The following is a 17748-nucleotide window of genomic DNA, read 5'->3' on the forward strand; positions in this document are numbered from 1 at the left end:
TGCAGCAGTTTTGTTTTGTTTTTTTGTTTTAAGATTTATTTGCTTGAGAGAGAGAGAGAATGTGTGCACACGCAGGAGGGAAGGGCAGAAGGAGAGGGAGGAGAGAGAATCTGAAGCAGACTCCCCACTGAGTGCAGAGCTTGGCATGGAGCTTGACCCCACAACCCTGAGATCATGACCTGAGCTGAAACCAAGAGATGGACACTTAACTGACTGCACCACCCAGGCATCCCAGGGCAGCGGGTTGTTTTGTTTTGTTTTGTTTTTATACAAAGGAAGTGCATCTGTGTATGTGTATTTTGGGGTGGGGGTCTGGTGGGAAACGTTGGGGGTATCATCTTCTTTAGGTAAGAGTAGCTTTGGCACCCTTATAGAGCAATGGCTTCTATTCCCAGAGGACAAGAGACCGTATTTGTATTTATTTGTAGACTAGATGTTAAAAGTAGGAGACCAGCCTATATTTTATTTCTTAAGAACTAGGCCTGTAACTGCACTGTTCAATATGACAGCCACTAGCCACATATGTTATTGGTACTTGAAATGTGGCTAATACGACTGAGCACATGAGTTTGTTACTTTAATAAACTTAAATGTAAACTTAAAAATTGATGCTCGCTTTAGTTCTTGGAAAACTCTCAAGTATGTTTAGGACAACCTGGGTATGTGAATCTACTTCATCAACTGAAAGTCTTATGAAATCTGAACACAGTTTGTGCATCTATTTTTTATCCAGTTCATACATCTCTGATGAAAATTTGTATCCAAATTCAGACAGGGTATAGGTGTAAAACAGATTTCAAAGTCTTGGCACAGAAAAAGGAATGTAAAATATCTCATTAGTAGTTTTTATATTCGTTACATGTTGAAATGACAATATTTTGAATATATTGGGTTAAAATATATTATTAAAATTGATTATACTTGTTTCTCTTTTTTTTTTTTTAAGATTTTATTTATTTATGTGACAGACAGAGATCACAGGTAGGCAGAGAGAGGCAGGCAGAGATAGGGGGAAGCAGGCTCCCCGCTGAGCAGAGGGCCAGACGCGGGGCTCAATCCCAGGACCCTGAGATCATGACCCAAGCCGAAGGTAGAGGCTTTAACCCACTGAGCCACCCAGGCGCCCCTTCTCTTTGCTTTTTTAAAGGTAGCTACTAATTACACATGTTGCAAATATCTTCTCAGTAGCTTGCTTTTTTATTCTTTGGTGGTTTTGATGAACAGAAGGTCTTCATCTCAATAACGTTCAGTGTATTAAAAAAATGAAGCTAGCTACTAGATAATTGCATTTATATTTGTATCTGGACAGTGCTCATCCATAACATAAATATTTTACATATCCCTATGTAACTCCTGTGTAGTTTTCTAGTTCATATATGTCTTATCTGTAACATGCATAACTTTCCTTCTGTTTGTTTAGAAGAACATTTTGAAAGCAATCCTAAGCTTTTAAATTAAAATTTAAAAGTAAAGTTTTACTATACTTAACTTAAATGTGAGAATGAAATTACACTATTGGAGTTGAAAGTGGACAGATTGTTTTTAAAAATTACTATTCTGTTTCTACTTCTATAGGAACACATGTTTGTTTTTTTTTTTTTTTTTTTTAAAGATTTATTTTATTTATTTGACAGAGAGAGATCACAAGTAAGCAGAGAGGCAGGCAAAGAGAGAGAGAGGGAGGGAAGCAGGCTTCCTGCTGAGCAGAGAGCCCGATATGGGACTCGATCCCAGGACCCTGAGATCATGACCCGAGCCGAAGGCAGCGGCTTAACCCACTGAGCCACTCAGGCGCCCCATATAGGAACACATGTTTAAGACTAAATCTAGTGTATCTTTAATGGAACTACTGGTGATTATCTACCATCTGCTCAAAGAATGTGAAATTCACTTTGAGCCAGATTAAAAGTCTATACTAATGCATATTTCAGAGGCAGTTCACGAAAATTCTCACCTCTATTATTCTCTGAAAAAACTGTAATGATCCAATAAAATGTCCAATAATTAAAACAATGGAGTATATTCAGAGACACACTGATCTCTGGGACAGAACAGAGAAGCAGTGAATCTGAGCAGATATGAGGACTTAGAATATACACTAAACATGTACTTTATCAGCAGAGAAAGAGGGAGCTGGTGGCAAACGGTGGATTTTTTTTTTCTTTTGATAACTGGCTCACCATTTGGAATTGATTTAGGTTAAAACTGTAAATATATGTGAAACATTAAGCTCAATGTCTGGCACATAGTGAGTGATCAATAAATAGTATTATTTTCAGAAAAACAAAAAAAGCTACATTCCCAAACTTCTTACACAGAAATAGATTCCAGATGGATGGAGAAACTTAATGCAAAAAAATAACCACAAAATATTCTAAAAGAAAATACAAATGAAAATTTTATAATCTTTGGGTAGAGATGGTTTTTCTAAGCACGTCTTAAGAGCCAGACTGGAGAAGAAAAGACTATTAAATTAGACAACATAAAAATTTAACACTGGTACTGCAAAAAATACTACACAAAGTTGAAAGGCAAGAAAAGAGGAAAAAAATGGGAGGAAATTACTTGTAATACATAAGACAGAAAGATCTTTGAGAACACTCAAGCAGCTATATAGGAAAAAGGCTAATTATATAAAAGGGCAAACGACAAAGAGGAAACAAAATGGCCAATAAACATGTGAAACACTATCTAACCTTGCTAGAAATTAAAGAAATATAAATATGAGAGACTAGCAAAGATACAAAGGTTATCAATACTCAGTTACGGAAGATGTAAGGAAATGTCATCCCCATCACACACAAGTTCTTGGTAGACATGCTGACTAGGGTGATCTTTTTGGAGGGTGTACTATCTATGCAAATTGCTCAGCAAGTCTACTTCTAGAACTTACATTAAGAGGATGATCCAGTAAATGCAAAAAAGCCCCAGTCAACCTAAGAATCTGTACCACAGTGTTGTTTATAAAAGAGAAAAACTGTAAACAACTTAAATAACCATTAATAGATATTAGTGGGTTAACTAAATTATGCTAGGACTATGCAATGAAATACAGACCTTAAGAATGTTGAGACAGGGGCGCCTGGGTGGCTCAGTGGGTTAAGCCGCTGCCTTTGGCTCAGGTCATGATCTCAGGGTCCTGGGATCGAGTCCCACATCGGGCTTTCTGCTCAGCAGGGAGTCTGCTTCCCTCTCTCTCTCTCTCTGCCTGCCTCTCTGCCTACTTGTGATCTCTGTCAAATAAATAAATAAAATCTTAAAAAAAGAAAAAGAATGTTGAGACAGATTGATATTTATTGAGTTCCCAGGCATGGGGGAATAAGTTTCTGAGCCCCCAGGTAACAAGATCAGCTAGAGGTTTTTAAATAAATCCACATTTTGTAAATTTGATTATTTATCTCTTCTCCACATGACCCCACCTCCACTACTGCATTAATGGAGAGGGCTGGTTGTTTATTTTAGGGGTTTGTAACCGGAGTCCATGGAATTCTTCAAATGTATGCAAAATTTTATGTGTATGTATATTTTACTGGGAAGAGAGTCAATGGTTTCATTAGAGCCTCGAAAGGTCCCCTAATCCCCAAATGGTTAAGAACCATTGGCAAGTACAGTTTAATGGGGCAAGTTGTTGTCTAGTATAGGTGATTGTACAGCCCATTCATTCAAGCCCATTCATTGGCAAGTACAGTTTAATGGGGCAAGTTGTTGTCTAGTATACGTGATTGTACAGCCCATTCATTCACAGTCAGCAAATATTTACTAAGTCTTACCTCGATTGGTAGCCCAATTACTAGAAAATTTTGAAATAAATTTCTTTACTCACTTCAGAAGTATTTTTAAATACACATACATACACAACCCCAAAAAGCCCTCTGGCAGCTAAGAAACAAAAAGCAGACTGAAGAGTTTCAAACAAAACTAATGTTGACTTTTGAAAGGAGTAAATTTTTTTATCCTCTTTTAAATGTTACATATGCTTGAGCTCCTTTAAGAAATAATCTTAAGATTTACAGACTTGGGAAAGACTTGTCTTTATGACAATAACCAAGTTCTCCAAAATCTGGTAAAGATTAGAAAAGAATCAAGTAACTAGTTCTAAATTAAGAAAACATAAATCATTCTACATCTTAATTTAAAAATATATTCTGTAATTTACTGATGCCATGTTATAAAATATATGATCTTAAATTTGAGGCCTCAAATTTATATGATTTTTAAAATATCTCATGGTTTGGTAAATATGATTCAGGCACATAAAAGAAGGGGAGGGGTGCCTGAGTGGCTCAGTAGGTTGACCATCTGACTTCATCCCACTCAGGTCACGATCTCAGGCTTCTGGGATGGAGACCCACTTTGGGCTCCCTGCTCAGCAAGGCTCTCCTTGTCCCTCTGTCCCCCCTGCTCATTCTCTCTCTCTCAAACAAATAAATAAAATATTAATAAATAAATAAATAAAGGGGATTATTCTAACTGGTCATAAAAATACCATAGTGATAAAACAGATGAGAGAGAAAATCAGCAATGATAAACACACTGAAGCCAAAGGAAAATATAATTTTGGATTAAATGAGATTGATCACATTTTCAGGAGGCAGAGAAGGTAAGAAGTAATAAGCAAAAAGAACCAGAAAATCAACAGGATTTATTTATGAAGGCATACTGGGCAATATGTTTATCGTTTTAATACATGAAAATATTTATTCATCTTTATACATTTGAATTAACTACTTATGGATTTAGGTTTACAAAGCACTAAAAAGTACCATATGATTTCTCTTATGTTTTAGTATCCTCAAAACTGACTTAATATTCTGTTACAGCAAATTCCATTACAATAAATTACTAGGCATAATCCAGGCTAAGGAAAATTTTTACCAAGCTGACTTTTACAAAATAAGTAGGCCTGAGGCACCTGGCTGGCCCAGTTGGAAGAAAATGCAACTCTTGAACCTGGGGTTGTGAGTTCAACCCCCAACACTGTGTGTAGAGATTACTTAAAAAAAAAAAAAATCTTGGGGGCGCCTGGGTGGCTCAGTGGGTTAAAGCCTCTGCCTTTGGCTCAGGTCATGATCCCAGGATCCTGGGATGGAGTGCCGCATTGGGCTCTCTGCTCAGCAGGGAGCCTGCTTCCTCCTCTCTGCCGGCCTCTCTGCCTACTTGTGATCTCTCTCAAATAAATAAATAAAATCTTAAAAAAAAAAAAAAATCTTGGGGCACCTGAGTGGCTCAGTTGGTTAAGTATCTGATTTCAGCTCAGGTCATGATCTCCAGGTCTTGGGATAGACCCAGGACCCCCATGTCCAGCTCCCTGCTCAGTGGAGAGTGGAGAGTCTGCTTCTCTCCCTTTCCCTCTGCCTCTCTCCCTGCTTGTGCTAGGTCTCCTTCTCTCTCTCTCAAATGAATAAATAAAATCTTAAAAATAAAATAAAATAAAATAAAGTGAGTAGGTCTTCTGCTGGGCTCATATATGTATTTTTTTTAAGATTTTATTTATTTATTTGACAGACAGAAATCACAAGTAGGCAGAGAGGCAGGCAGAGAGAGAGGAAGGAAGCAGGCTCCCCGCCGAGCAGAGAGCCCGATGCAGGGCTCGATTCCAGGACCCTGAGATCATGACCTGAGCCGAAGGCAGAGGCTTTAACCCACTGAGCCACCCAGGCGCCCCTATATATGTATTTTTAAGACTGTAATTTTATTTGCTGCAAAAGTGCTAAGACCTAAAACTTGTTCTCCAGACTTCTCCTAAAACATCAACTTATAATTTATTTTCATTTTTCTTCTTTAAAGTTCTTAAAATGTGAAAAAGCTTTTGAACACTAAATCTAGTTACAAAGAAACTAATTAATGTGAATTTAATTAAGGCAGAACACAAGTCTCTTGTATTAGCAATGACATATACCCAAGAGAAAGTATCTTTCGCTAGAGATTTCCTTTACCAGATATTCCCAAATGAATACCATAATAAACATTTAAAGAAGTCATTAAGCATGACTAATGGAATTACAAGGAAAAAAAATCCATAAACCTAGCAATCTTTGTAGGTATTATCATAAAAGAGAGAGCAATACAAAAGCAAATACACAAAATATAATGAAATAATACAATGTTCACAGGGTTACCTGAAGTTAAAATAAACTAGACCTTTTTTTTTTTAAGTTGAAAAAAAGGGGAGGGTATGTGCTATGGTGAGTGCTGTGAATTGTGTAAGACTGATGAATCATAGACCTGCACCCCTGAAGCAAATAATATATGTTAATTTTTTTAAGTTAAAAAAAAAACAAACACACATCTTCAATATGAAATGAATGATAACTTAGCAGGGCACATACACAAATAAAGCAATATAATCTCTTTATTTATAAAATATAATTCACTATCAGCTTATACATAAAAAGTAGATCATTCCACAAGCATAGGAAATAACTCAGTCCTCAAGTTCAAATTATGTTAACTCTGAAAACGTTATATATAATTAGAATGGTTTTAATATAGTTCTTCAACAAAAGATGTCATAAACCATACCAAATAAATATACTATGCCAAATATCTAACACAAACATCACAAACTACTCATTTTCTGCTCGTAAAAAGGAAATACTAACTGAAAATAAAAACAAGTTTCTCATTCTAAATCAATACACAAAAGTCATTTTAAAAATAACTTTCCCTCACCTTTATTTTTTATTGAGATATACCTGACATAAAACATTATATAAACTTAAGGTATATAACATAGTAATTTCATATATATATACCTCTCTTAAAATGTTTACCAAAATAAGGTTGGTTAGTGCATCCATCACCTCACATAGTTACAATTTGTGTATGTGTGTCTCTGTGGGGGAGAACTCTTAAGACCTACTCTCGTAGCAACTTTAAAATACACAATACAGTTAACTCTAGTCACCATGTTACACATTACATACTCAGAACTTACTCATCTGATAACTGGAAGTTTGTACCTCTTGGCCACCTTCACACAGTCCTCTTCCCTCTGTCTTTGGCAACCACCAATCTGGTTTTGTTTTTTTGTTTTGTTTTTTAGTTCGGTTTTTTAAGATTCCAAATATCAGTGAGGTCATACAGCACTTGTCTTTTTCTGACTTACTTCACTTAGCATAGTGCTCTCTAGATTCATCCATGTTGTCACAGACGGCAAGATTTCCTTCTTTTTTATGGCTAAATAATACTCTGTTATACATATATCTCTCATATTTTCTTTATCCATCCATTAAAAATAACTTTTATAATTACAAAGTATTCTGTTTATTATTTATTATAAATTTATTATTTATTTATTGTGGGAAGACACTAGAAGCCACGCATGCACACGCACACCCAGAATATTTTATATAACCCAGAATATTTCTCAATACCTATACTTTTTCCAAGCATGACTACATGTGATGTTTTGCAAATGTGCCTCTTCATTTAGTAATATATTATAAACTTTACCTATGTCATTAAATATTGTTTTATACCATGACTGAAATGGCTGAATAGTATTGCATTATATAAGATACTCTTCAATTTAGTTAATTAATCCTCTAATGCTGAACAGGAAAGCTGTTTCCAATTTGTTGCTATTTTAAACAATACCATGAGGAACATCCTTATATACAGATACATAAATCTTTGAATATATTTCAGGTTATGTCATCTAAACAGAATTGTTAGGTCAAAAGGTATGCACACTTTCAAGGCTTTCAATACATATATCAAACTGCCCTTCAAAAAAAGCACCAGTTTAGGGGCACCTGATGTCTGCCTTCAGCTCAGGTCATGATCTCAGAGTCCTGGGATTGAGCCCCTCCTTGGGCTCCCTACCTAGGGGGAAGTCTGCTTCTGCCTCTCTCCAGCTCATGCTTGGTCCCTCTCTCTCAAATGAATAAAATCCTTTCTTTTTTTAAAGCACCAGTTTGCATCTGACCAATTAATAGGAAGGTGCCAGTTTCCCCACATTCCTAAACAACATTATATTTTTTCAATATTTTTAGTTTTGTAAATCTGTTAATTGGAAAAATTATGTCATTGTTTTTGTTTGTATTTCTTGATTTCTAGTGCAGCTGAACATAATTTTGTATGATCATTGGGCATTTGTAACTCTTCTGTTCATCTTCCCTTTGGGAGCCCTTTTTTTCCTTATTTTTGGTATACATATTTTTATATATTACTATTAACCCAAAATCTGGGGCACCTAGGCGGCTTAGTCCGTTGAATATCCAACTCTTGGTTTCAGCTCAGCGGTGACCTCGGGGTCATGGGATCAAGCCCTGAGATCAGCTCTCCTTGTCCCTCTCCCTAAGCTCTTCACCTTGCTTGAGCTCACCCTCTCTCTCTCAAAATAAATAAATAAATAAATAAATAAATAAATAAAATCTTTATTAAAAGCAATAATAATAATATTAACCTATAACCTTTTGTTTTATATATATGTGTGTGTGTGTGTATGTATGTATATCTCAAGTATTTTTACTGGATATTTAAACTCATTACAAAATAAACTTATCTTTAAAATATGCTTAGGATATGTTCAGGGTTTCCATATATCGTTACATAATTGCAAACAGTAACAATAACACAAAGAGAAGGAATATGTGCATTGCATCTCTATGTATTAGGCCTTCCATACCTTTTGGAGTAAGGTTCTATAACGTCCAGTTCTCACTATAATTCTCCCTCGCTTTCTACCAGAAAGAGATCACAAATTGTAAAAACATAAACCCAAAGGGTGGACTGTTTCATTTTGTAAAGAGCTGTATATTTCTGTAGATCTCTAGTTTGTTATTCTTCTCAAGACTGAAAGATTACCAAAAATATTTTAGAAACACGAGGCAAAATGAAAACACAGAATTAACATTATTTCTGAGAGAATGGCTTATCCAGTTAAAATACAAATGACTATCTTGTAGAATGCTGTATTATAAAGCTGAAAAATTCCAATTTTTAGTACTTTAACAGATTAAGGGCTCAACAGTTTCTATTTATAAATGCCACAATGGCATTTGTGAATGTAGCTTATTTAAAATGTTTTCTGCAGGTTGAATTAAGTCCCATTCTTTATGAAAACATAATGATCTGCCACAGGTTACAGGCTCTGAATTTTAGACAACACAAAATAATTTCTCACAAACTTTCTAATTTACTCTCACCTAAAAGCTGGAAAACCCCACTGGAGGCTTTTTAAAACTTATCAGACATAGAAGAAAAAAAAAACAGTTTTAATTGTAGGATCTCACTGACACAAACATAAGGAAATTCTGAGTGATAGATACTTCACATTAAGCTTTTTTCCACTGACATTGTAACTTCTGTCAACATTCAAAGAAAATTCAACCCTGGTCAAAGGTGACAGTTTGACAATCCTGGAAGACAACATCCTCTGTTTATTTGAACAAGTTTATATGCTCTGCTCAGGGAATTGAAGTTTCTTTCCTCCCTAACTTGATCTCTCAAATTCAAATCACTACACTTTAGGGTAGTGAATTTTGTCTCCAAGATTTAACATCACAATCTACCTCCAAGGAAAAATGCTGAGACCATCACGTATAAAAAGGAATAAATTTCTGAAATTAGTTTCTAATAGCCTTTGCATAGATCTAAACACACAATAATTGTTTCAGATGCCTTAAAATCCCCCAAATTAAAATCTTAAGTCCCCCCATCTCAGAAATCATAATTAGTAACTCTATAAATCTTCAGCTAAACAAGAATAGGGCTGCAAATCCCTTCAAAATAAAGTTGTAAATAAAATGAGCCAGATACTTGCATTTTCAGTGAACAAACACAAGTTATGTGCTAAACTGGTGCAAGTGATCCTTTTGTTTATAAAGAGCGGCCAAGGAGATAGCTTAAAGCTCTTCTCCTATGATGTATATGGTAATGGTAGTGGCAAAACAACAAAGGGCAATTCATTAAAATTAAGACCTTCCTTGTTTTAACATATTTCCACCAGGATTATATCCCTTAGTTGGAAAAATACTTATCATCCCATTCATAAACTAAAAATTTCTAAATACTTATACATTTTTCCATTAAAAATAAACAAGAGTCCACTTGGGAATACAAATTAAGAAATGTAAGCCTTAAAGAAACCAAATGTCTTATTGCAAAGTTGCCGTTGCCTGCTCTCTTTTGCAGCGCAGTGGTTAGGAACACAGCCTCCAGAATCAGCTTGGCCTAGGTCTGGATCCAGTTCTTCCATTATTGCCAGCGATGTGACCTTGGACAAGTTACTTAACTTCTCTGTGGCCATTTCTTTATCTTTCATCTGAAAATAATCCCCTCCCCTTTGAGGATCATGAGTTAAAATATGGCAAGAGCTTATAACAGCATCTGCCTAGCACACTGTAAGTGGACAGTGTTAGCTGTTATTTTTATTATCTTTCTACTTTTAGGTTTTGGACATAATTTGAGGTACTTTTTTTTTTTTTAAAGATTTTATTTATTTATTTGACAGACAGAGATCACAAGTAGGCAGAGGCAGACAGAGAGAGGAGGAAGCAGGCCCCCCACTGAGCAGAGAGCCCCATGCAGGGCTTGATTCCAGGACCCTGGGATCATGACCTGAGCTGAAGGCAGAGGCTTTAACCCACTGAGCCACCCAGGTGCCCCTGAAGTACTTTTTAACTAGTTTTCTGACCACTTTTTGAAAGATGGCATAATTCTTATACCGGTAACTAGTACATCTTCCCAGATGAGCTCATGGTAGGCAGAGCAATAGCCCAGAGTGATAAACAGTTGTTTTTAACACAAATAGTGGATGTGGCTGTTACTGGTAACTTTGGCTTGATTTCCCATACGCAAAAAAAAAAAAAAAAAAAATCCCCTACCAGAAGAAGACAAGCAGTATTAGAAAATACTTGGGTTTGCCTATTATCATTACAGGGTAAAGCCAAATTCACTTTACTAGCCTGATGGGCATTGAAAATATTAGTCATCAAATTAATCCCAACAAATAACAATAATTCATTGGTTCATTGATGTATTTCCCCTTGTCTTCCCCAACCTTTCTCTAACTAGTCAGAAAGGAAAGTTTTCATATTTTCTGAGAATCTCATTGCTGCTCTCAAACCATACTCTATATCTTAGTATAATTTAAAAAATGAGTCAGCACAAGCACCTCAAAAAACTAGCAGTACCCTGAATGTGGAGATATTTCTCTTCATAATAGAAGTGTGGAAAACATTTTTTTTTTAAAAAGTGCCAAAAGCAATGGAAGAATAAATGGAGAGTGAGTGTTAGAGTAGATTTTGCAAGCTAGGTTCCAAAAGATAAATGTTCTTATCAATCAATATATGTATTTTTCATCTTTTTTTAAAAAGATTTTATTTATTTATTTGACAGAGATCACAAGTAGGCAGAGAGACAGGCAGAGAGAGAGGAGGAGGCAGACTCCCCGCTGAGCAGAAAGTCCAATGCGGGCTCGGGCTGGATCCCAGGACCCCAGGATCATGACCTGAGCTGAAGACAGAGGCTTTAACCCACTGAGCCACCCAGGCGCCCCTATTTTTCATCTTAATAGTATTATAATACATGGGAAACAGGTGTAATTATTATGAATAAGTCTAAGAAAGAAAATATTCAGTATGTGACAAATATGCCTTCTCCTTTACCGAATAATGGGGAAGGGGAACTGGGAGGTCAAAATCTCTGTATTAAGCTCAACTACAAAGTGCATTATGCGTAACTGTGCAACATGCTAATGCAGTATTGCCTTTACTAAGGTGACCCAAAAGAAAATTTAGGAGAGATAAAGTACCCCTAAGCTGCAAACATATTTGAATACCAATTTAATTCAGAGTGCATTTAGTCTTTTTTTTTTTTTTAAGACTATTTATTTGACAAAGAGAGATCACAAGTAGGCAGAGAGAGAAAGAGAGAGAGAGAGGGGGAAGCAGGCTCCCTGCTGAGCAGAGAGCCCAACGCGGGTCTGGATCCCAGGACACTGAGATCATGACTTGAGCGGAAGGCAGAGGCTTAACCCACTGAGCCACCCAAGCGCCCAGGAGTGTATTTAGTCTTTATACTCCTTAGAATAAAGTTAGCTGAGGACCAGGAAAAGGCCAGTGGCTTTAACCAGGAAAACAAGATGATATGTACTCATTCCAAGGATATACTTCTCTTCAAGGCTCCACATAACTCATATTCCAATATTTATATTAAAGGTGACATAACGGGTAAAAATTATCCAGGAAAGTCAAAGAAGAGTTTTATAGCTGAGGGCGATTTACCCTAAGTTCTACTGCCATACCCTAAATGTGTCCAAATTCTTATTTAAATCCTTCAAGACATTCTGTATGACTTAAGTGAAATCAGAAAAACTGCTATAGTCACTACTTAATATGTGGGGTTCTAGGTCATATAAGTCCAAGGCAACCCTTCTTTAAAACTTTGACATTCAAGGCTCCATATAACACATTTCAACTCTTTTTTTTTAATTTTAAAAAAAAAATTTTAAAGATTTTTTTTATTTATTTGACATAGAGACAGCAAGAGAGGGAACACAAGCAAGGGGAGTGGGAGAGGGAGAAGCAGGCTTCCCGCTGAGCAGGGATCCCAATGTGAGGCTCAATCCCAGGATCCTGGGATCATGGCCCCAGCAGAAGGCAGACGCTTAACGACTAAGCCACCCAGGTGCCCCTCAACTCTGTTTTAATGCTGTACATTATCTAGGTACCTGGAAAGAGACAGATAGCAACAGCCCCATTTTTCTGTTAATTGCACCTTTGTTGTTGTTTTAAGAATCTGTCTGAGGCTGCTATACCTTCGAGAGAGTTGGGAAAAGATTCAGGAATGCCCTGCCTTCCCAACTGAGGATTCAGGCTGAGCTCACTAAGGCTGTCATGAAGCAGTAAAACGGACAAAGATAAACCACATGGCATCTGATACTTGTCTTTATATGTTTAAAATAAAAATGTGACACTACAAGAAAGCTAACATGTGGACCTAATTTTGAAAATACAAACAGGAAGCACCCCCACCCCAATATTACCATTAAAAAAAAAAGGAAACCAAACCTCAAAGATACCTTCCAAGGAAGTCATGGGTGTGACCAAAACTAACAAAAGTAATAAACGTCTTCTAAAACCCTGAAACCACCAAAAGTGAGGGTCTCATTCAACCAATTAAAAATCTAACACCTGTAAATTACTCCTCTCTTTGATTAGTAAAAATAGCATAGGTTTATATTCGTAAAATCTCCTCCAAACTGGCTTAAGTTTTGCAGTAACAATGGATCATTAACAAGAAAAGATCCAATGTCAATATTCTACTTAAAATAAGGACACAATAATTAAAAATGAATACAATTTTCAAAAAAAGTTTTTATCACTGTGATGCTCATGATTTAAATGTACAAAAAACAGTCTGATCAATGGAAACTAGATTGTTAAATTTGACTTTCTTATTCCCAGAAATAAGCATAAGACTGTTGTGTTTCCAACATTGCAGGGGAAAAAAATACTTCCGATTTTAGAACACTTCTATTAACAAAGCTAAGATATAAAGAAAAAATTTTTCCTTTTAACCACTATACAAAATTGGGGACACTGATACATTAGAGCTAACTTTCAACATTATTTTTATTAAGTTCCAGAGCCAAAGTATTCTGACACTTTATTATGCAGTAAAGAGATATTATTCTCCTGAAGAGCTCAGTAACCTGGAATTGTCAGATAAATTTTTAGAAGAATAAGTTTCAAATATTCAAGACAAATTAATTTTTTTGCTTCCTTTTGTAGGAATAATATGGTAATTTACATTCTAAAAGAAGGGGAAAAAAATATCTCACTGGTAGTTAGAACGTCCAGAAATCTGTGAACACTTTTGAGACATATACATGTTTACAGGGCACTAGAATAGTTAAGTCTCCTTAGATTCTACCTTCAACCTGCAATCTAATTTTCCATGTGTTATTTCCCTGTTTATAACATCTTCCCTTTGTAAGACTACCTCTATCACCTACCTACACAAAAACAAGCCAAATGAACCACCACAAGCACATTCATAAATATAAACCTAACACAAATGACAAATAATTTGAATACTAAGTTACTACTATAACTTGAGAAACTTGACATAAGTACCAAAAGAGCAATAAATGGCACCCTTTACTAGTCTTGATGTGGTTTCTATATATGTAAATAACACTTAAAAAAAAATCACTTGAGAGCCAGAAAATGAAGATGAAATGAGAAGTTGGGGCACAATAGGAAGTACTGACCAAAATATTTATGTTGTAACACTCCAAACAATGATAGCAATTCCCCCCATCATATTTATCAGGAAGTACCCATGGAAGAAATACATCCACCTTCAATTTCTTAACACAATACATATTAATATCCTGTTTCCAAACACATGAATGCTGAAAAGGCCACGACAAGGGAGAAGGCAGGAGAATTTATGGAGTTAGGTATACAGCAAAGATTTTATGTAGTTCAGCTCCAAGTTATGCAATAACCAAACTGCTAGTGATAGAAATCAACTTTTTTTTTTTCTGAGGTTTTGTTTTTTTGAAAAAAGATCTCTCCATTCCTTCCCTGTGTCTCAACCAGGTGCTTGAAATTTTCATCTTCCAGAAGACTATGGAAAACAAGTAATCTACTAGATGACACTTACCTGACCAAAGGTGTGGTGTTGTTTTGATTAAACATGACAGACATCACAATTGGTCACATGGCAAATTTTTCTTAAAATCGGCAGCCCCTTCTCCCATTTACACTATTGATTCTAACAAATGTAATCTTCCTTGAGGTGGGAATTGGTACCAAACAAACAAAAAACCCAAAGCCTTGATAGAAAGTCAATCAACAGGATTCCACCATTTGAAATTATCAGAACCGATCTGATGTTCATGGTGTTACAAAATAAACTCAGAAAAACATGAAAGGTACACAAAATAAAATACATCCTCTCCTACTAGCCAAAAAAATAAATATCATATAAACAAATAACTGAACAATGCAGAGCAAAATGGCAAAGTTGTATTATCTTCACTGAACAATAACAAAATTATTTGAGATAATATATACGCAACAGCTGAAAGCTTATTATGGCCCAGGCGGCTATCCAACCACTTTGGAAACCTAAGATACCAGGGGAAGATAAACACCATTTGAAGACTGAGAAAAGGACATAAACCTCAGTTTAATAATTTGGTGACACGCTAGCCCTTCAAGGGGCATTCCCCGAGGACATTCAGAGACAATTAATGGAACTGTATTCAGGCAAAGATCTACTGCTCCACAGTGCTTTGGGCAGAGCACTGACCTAAGAGTCCTCAGACGGACACTTCAGTCCCAGAACGACTGAACAGCTGTGTGAACTGAGCAGGCCACTTACTCCATCTACCTGGGGCCTCAGTTTCCTCATTTGTACAACAAGAGAATGTAGCATAATCCCGGGGTCCTTTCCAGCTCCAACATTCTATGACCCACTTTTAGTGCTGTTTATCTGAATCAAAGGTCTGACAGGGTCATGGGGGACAGGAAGAAAAAGGAGTGGGAAGGATCGCTATCTCCTTTTGCCTTTCACATTCTTGCGGTTTTCATTACTCCCATCTTCCTAAAAGCTGGCGCTTGTTTTTCTTCTTTGCCTTTTCCATCACTGCTAGCTACAAGTGTTTGCAGACGCCTCTTGCTCCATACAAGTTCTTTCCTCTTTGATCAGCCTAACCATCTTGCCAGATTCCTTTAGCCTCAGACCTGCTTTTGTGACACCATGACTCGCCTTCCGACTCTCCGTATCTACCCTCGACCCCAGGGGCACTTTTTTACTCTTTATCCCCGGCTAGCAAAAAAAAAAAAAAAAAAAGCAGTTTGCATCCCACTGCCACACGCACCAGCCGGGGCCTGGCAGGTCCTGATGTGGGATCTCGCACCCCAAAGCCATATCGAAGCGTTCTTATTTGTTGTCTTGACTCCATATAAGGCACTGTTCCTTGAGGCTTGCCTAACACCCCCCACCCCACCGGGCACCCCCGGGCTCATCCCACCAGGGGAGTCGCAGATCCCTCATTTGAAAAAGGAGGAAAAGCAAAGAGACGCCAGGCGCTACTCGGCACTGCAACCCGGAGGTGTGAGGTGGCCGAAAGCAGCCCCCCTCCGCTGGCAGGGGTCGGCGCCGGGGCCCCTCACACGCCCACCCAGACACACGCGCCAGCACAGTCCCTACACTCGACCCCCTCCGCCCGCCACGGCCTCGGCACGACGCCCCTCGCTCGCCCCCAGCGCCCTTGCCCCGGGCGCCCCCGGCACCCCCGGCCCCCAGCGCGCAGCTACCGCGGCCGCCTCCCGGTCCGGGGAGCGATGGCGGCGGCGCGGCCCTGCCGGGCTTCTGGGCGGCCGGGACGCGGGGGCCGCGCCCGGGCGGGCTCCCCGGCCCCGAGGCCAGGGCTCGCCCCGCACCTCCTACCTCGCTCGGCCCCTGAGGCGCCAGCCGCCGCCGCCGCCCGCCCGCTCGCTCCCTCCCTCGGCCGGGCCGCCGCGCGTAGTCGCCTGCGCAGGGTCCCCGCCCGGGGTGACGGCTCCGGCCGCCGAGTCTCCTCACGCCGGGGCCCGCGGGGGCGCGCGCGCCGCTCGCGCACCGAAACCTGAGCGCGCCCCGCGCCGGCGCGCGCCGCTTCCTGGTTCCGCCCGGCGCGCGCTCGTGAGCCCCGTGGTGCCTCGCACCCGGTCCGCGGCAGCCCTGAAGGGACCCGGAACCCTCCGGCGCGCACGGAGGGGAGGGGAGGGGCGGGCGCCGCGCGCAGCCCCTTGTCGCCGCTGCGCCGGGGCGAGTGGCGTCCCCTCTCGGCTCTCGAGCCGGGTCCCACGGGGCCACGAGCACATGCTGCTTTGTTTGGGTCGGCTCGACCACCACGAGCAGGGCTCGCGCCAGGCTGTTCTGGTGGCGTTGATTGGCCGCCCTCCGTGGCCTGCCATCCGCCCCCTACCCACCCCCAGCTGCGGCCAGCGTTCCGGGTCCTGTCCCTCCCAGGCCCAGGTCAGAAGTCCACAGCTGCCCCATCAATAATTATCCCGGGTTTGCTCCCTGGAGGGCGTTTCAGCCAGGACTGCCGCTTACCCCCCACCCCCGGGCGGAAAGCCTGAATGGACACAGCAAGAGTTTACATTCGCCCAGGCCAACGGAGACGTCCACAGTTCTGGGGGGGTGGGGGGGTGGGAGGGGCGAGGTTTAAGGGGGAAAGCGGTGTCTGACACCATTTCCCTCCCTGGGCACTCTTGCTTGCTCCCACCAGTTAGAGCCACGGGGAGGAACTGACTGCTCTATTGAGAGGCAAGAATAAACACAATCACCTTTATAAGATCCAGGGGAAAGGGGTCTCTGACAGCCTTTTCCATGTAATGGGGAGGGGGTGTGGTGTCTGAGAAGGCAGCCTGAGTCACCCACTCTCCTGTGGCTACATCTCTGGAGCTGGCCAGCCGTTTCCCTAGCAACCCTCCAAGGGCCAGCTCCAAAGCAAGGCATGTCAGATCTCCAGAAACCTAGCTGCAGGGACAGAAGGAGAAGGACCCCCCCCCCCCCGCCGCTGTGGCACACACACACATGCACACAGAGCTTCCCTGCCTACAGTCTGAAAATCTTCATGTCAAGAGATGACCAAGATCTGCAAGGCCCCAAGTTCTCCCATAATCCTCCTTTGGCAACTCTCTTACCAGCAGCCTTTCCTTCACCTCCAGAATAACACCAAGAACAAAGATCTTTGTGCCTGTAGCTGATCTCAACAGAGTTCTTCTCCCCCAC

The 17748-nt window shown here is 39.7% G+C and overlaps 1 protein-coding gene across 1 annotated transcript in view; it reads right to left on the reverse strand.

The window, feature by feature from the left end:
• Nucleotides 1–16548, reverse strand: part of STAT5B (signal transducer and activator of transcription 5B) — a 67073-nt gene extending 50525 nt beyond the window's left edge. The window contains exon 1 of the mRNA XM_080827075.1: nt 16417–16548. The gene's annotated coding sequence lies outside the window, so the exon portion shown is untranslated. The remainder of the gene's footprint in view (nt 1–16416) is intronic.
• Nucleotides 16549–17748: the final 1200 nt, after the last annotated feature.

Source organism: Martes martes, assembly GCF_963455335.1.
Source record: "Martes martes genome assembly, chromosome: 16".
Lineage (NCBI taxonomy): Eukaryota > Metazoa > Chordata > Mammalia > Carnivora > Mustelidae > Martes > Martes martes.